The 3,120-nt window shown below is 36.4% G+C and overlaps 1 pseudogene; it reads right to left on the bottom strand.

The window, feature by feature from the left end:
* Positions 1–729: 729 nt before the first annotated feature.
* LOC140598883 (E2F-associated phosphoprotein pseudogene) lies at positions 730–1,624 on the bottom strand (annotated as a pseudogene).
* Positions 1,625–3,120: the final 1,496 nt, after the last annotated feature.

Below are 3,120 nucleotides of genomic sequence, written 5' to 3'. Positions count from 1 at the left end.
TTGTCTTAATCCGTATATTTAAACCATTCACACTTATAGTGATTATTGATATGGTTGGATTGATACCCACCATGTTTGTAACTCTTTCTATTTGTTGTATTTTGGGTCTCAATTTATCCTTTTTTTAAAGGATTTTATTTATTCATGAGAGACACAGAGAGAGAGAGAGGCAGAGACACAGGCAGAGGGAGAAGCAGGCTTCATGCAGGGAACCCAACATGGGACTTGATCCCAGATCTCCAGGATCAAACCTTGGGCCAAAGGTGGTGCTAAACCGCTGAGCCATCAGGCTGCCCTCTTTTTATCCTTTATTCTGCCTTTACTGGTTCGGGGTATTTTATGGGATTCCTCTCTTAGCATAGCAATTACACTTCTTTTGAAATTTTCTCATGGCTCCCTGAACTTTGCAGTGTGTATTACTTTTTTTTTTTTTTTTTTACTTATAACTGCAGAACATTTTAATTCTAAAGAGCTTTAACACATGAAAAGCCCCATAGTTTCCAAATGCCCATCAAAGAGGGAATGAATTATCAGTCCCATCAGAGCTGGGGAAAAAATTTTTAAAGGGGGTGGAGGGATGAAGGCTGACAACCATTCTCTTTCAAAAAGATAGATAAACACTGCATCCTCAGATAACCGCTCAGAATGTTACTTGATATGAATAGGCAAGAGTGTAATAACTGTCCATGTTTGCCTTATACACTGTATTGGGCAATTAAATGCCAACTGAACTATTCAAGAATGACTTGCTAAAACGTTGAAAAAATGAAAGACTTCGTCCTTGTCATAGACGGCCACTTCCGTGGAACATTCGGTGCACATAACAGGGTGATAGATTTCTTCCGCTTGTGCCTCTGTCTGCTCTGCAGCGTCTTCGTGGTTAGACCTCATCTTCTTATGGCCTCGCCTTTTCTTCCTGTTCTCTGGGATTTTGTATCTTAGAACCTCCTCTTTGTTTACAGAACAATTCATCACAAACATTGCTCTATACTGAGTTTTGTATGATTCATGCCTTTGGCAATCAAGACATAGTGTGGTCATGCAGGCAGGGCAATTCAAGACAGCATCACTATTGGGAACAGGCTGCTGTTGTTGATATGGTCTCTGTATTCCAAAACCATGGTTGCCTCTTCTTTGTGCATCAACCCAGGCCTGACCTCTGTTATCTTTTTCAGGATCATATAATAACTCATCATTTGTTGGAATCCTGTGTCGTTTTTTCTTTTTCTTCTTGGTTACCTGTGCTGTTTTGTCTTCATCTTCAGAATCAGAATCAAAATATATATCATCATAGTACTTTGTCAGAGCTGTTCCAACTTTTCCAGTTCCTGAGGAAGACCCTGTTTCCAGAGAGAATAACTTGTCCTCCATTGTTTTTATGGTGGAATTTAATTCAGCTTCCATTTCTTTTTCAAATTCATCTTCACTAGATGATTCACTTTCTCCAGTAAGACATTCTCTGATGAGTTTTCTTTTTTGGTCAGGAGTTCCATGTAAAAGCACATCCACTTCATCTTCAGAACTGGTCGCTAGGCTCTTCCACTGTGTAGGGGTCGTACTCATCCTGGAGCCGGCTCATGGTGACCTACACCCTCGGACGCCGACTACAAGCGTCCACACAACATCTGTTTATGCCACAGGTACCCGGGCTAGAGCCTGCAGTGTGTATTACTAATGAATCAAAGTCCACCTTCAAATAATAGTATCTGCCTCACGTGTATTCTAGATAATTTGTAACACAATATTCCCAATTTCTCTCTTTATAATACTGCTGCTATTTATTCCAATCATCCATATGCTATTATCATCCCATATACTGTTGCTAGTATTTTACACACAGTTATTTGTTAGATCAATTAAGAATTAAAATGTATTATATTTCATTTTCTATTTCTAATACTTTTCCTTTTTAAATGGAGATCCAAGTTTCTGAACTATCGTATTTTTCTTCTGCTTAAAGATCTTTTAGCATTTCTTATGGGGCAGTTCTGTAATGATAAATTTTCTCATGTTGTGTTTTCTCTGGGAGATTCTCATTTATTTTTTAGTTTTTAAGGATAATTTCACTTAATATAGAATTCTAGAAATTTATTATTATTTTTTAAATGATTTAAATACTTCACTTTCTTCTTACTTGCATGGTTTCTGACAAAGAATCTACTGTAATTCTAGTAACTACTTCTGCATAGCTAAGGTGAATTTTATCCCTCTGTTTTCTGCAGAAATCATTGTCTCTGGGTTTTTGTACTTTGAATATGATATGCCTGTGTGCACAGTTTTTTGGTATTTAATCTGTTTCGTGTTTTCTATACTTCTTGGATCTATAGTTTGGTGTCTGTCATTGATTTGGAAATATTTTCAACCATTATTATTTCAAATATTTTCTTGTATATCCTCTTTCTTCTTCCACTATTCCAGTTATGTGTACATTATATATTTTCAAATTGTGCAATAGTTCTTGCTTATTCTGTTTTTCTTTTGTCTTGTGTTTTTTTTTTTTTTTCCTATTTTTTTTCTGTGCATTTCAGTTTTGGAGGTCTCTACTGACATTTCTTCATGTTCACTGATTCTTTTCTTGGCTGGATCTAGTTTACTGATGAGCCCACCAAAGCCAAAGTGTGTATAATTTTTAGCATTTCCTTTTGATTCTTAGTTTTCACCTCTCTGCTTTGCATGACCCATCTGTCCTTGCATGCTGTGTACTTTTCCCATTAATGCTTCAGTATATTAATCATAGTTATTTTTTAAATTTCCTGTACAAGAATTCCAAAATCTGTGCCATATCTTAATTTGGTTCTCATGCTAACTTTGTCTCTTAAGATGGTGTTCCTGCCTTTTATAGCCTGCCTTTGAGCTTTGTGTTGTTGTTGTTGTTGTTGAAAGATAGACATGGTGCATTGGGCGGTAGTAAATGTGGTTATAAGCCTTTAGTACGAAGTTTTATGTTGACTGGTTGAGTTGGGCTGTGTTTAATGTTTGCTAATTTGTAGGTGTCAGAGGCTTTGATTTGTTTTTGTCTCTCTTGTTGTCTTTGGGTCTTCCTAAAAAATCCTTAAATAGAATCTGAATTTTATCTTTTACAGCTGTAATCCATTCATATTATACTGGAGTCTTGTTGGT

The sequence above is a fragment of the Vulpes vulpes genome, chromosome 5, assembly GCF_048418805.1.
Source record: "Vulpes vulpes isolate BD-2025 chromosome 5, VulVul3, whole genome shotgun sequence".
In the NCBI taxonomy this organism is placed as follows: Eukaryota; Metazoa; Chordata; class Mammalia; order Carnivora; family Canidae; genus Vulpes; species Vulpes vulpes.
This window is presented reverse-complemented; position numbering and strand designations above follow the sequence as displayed.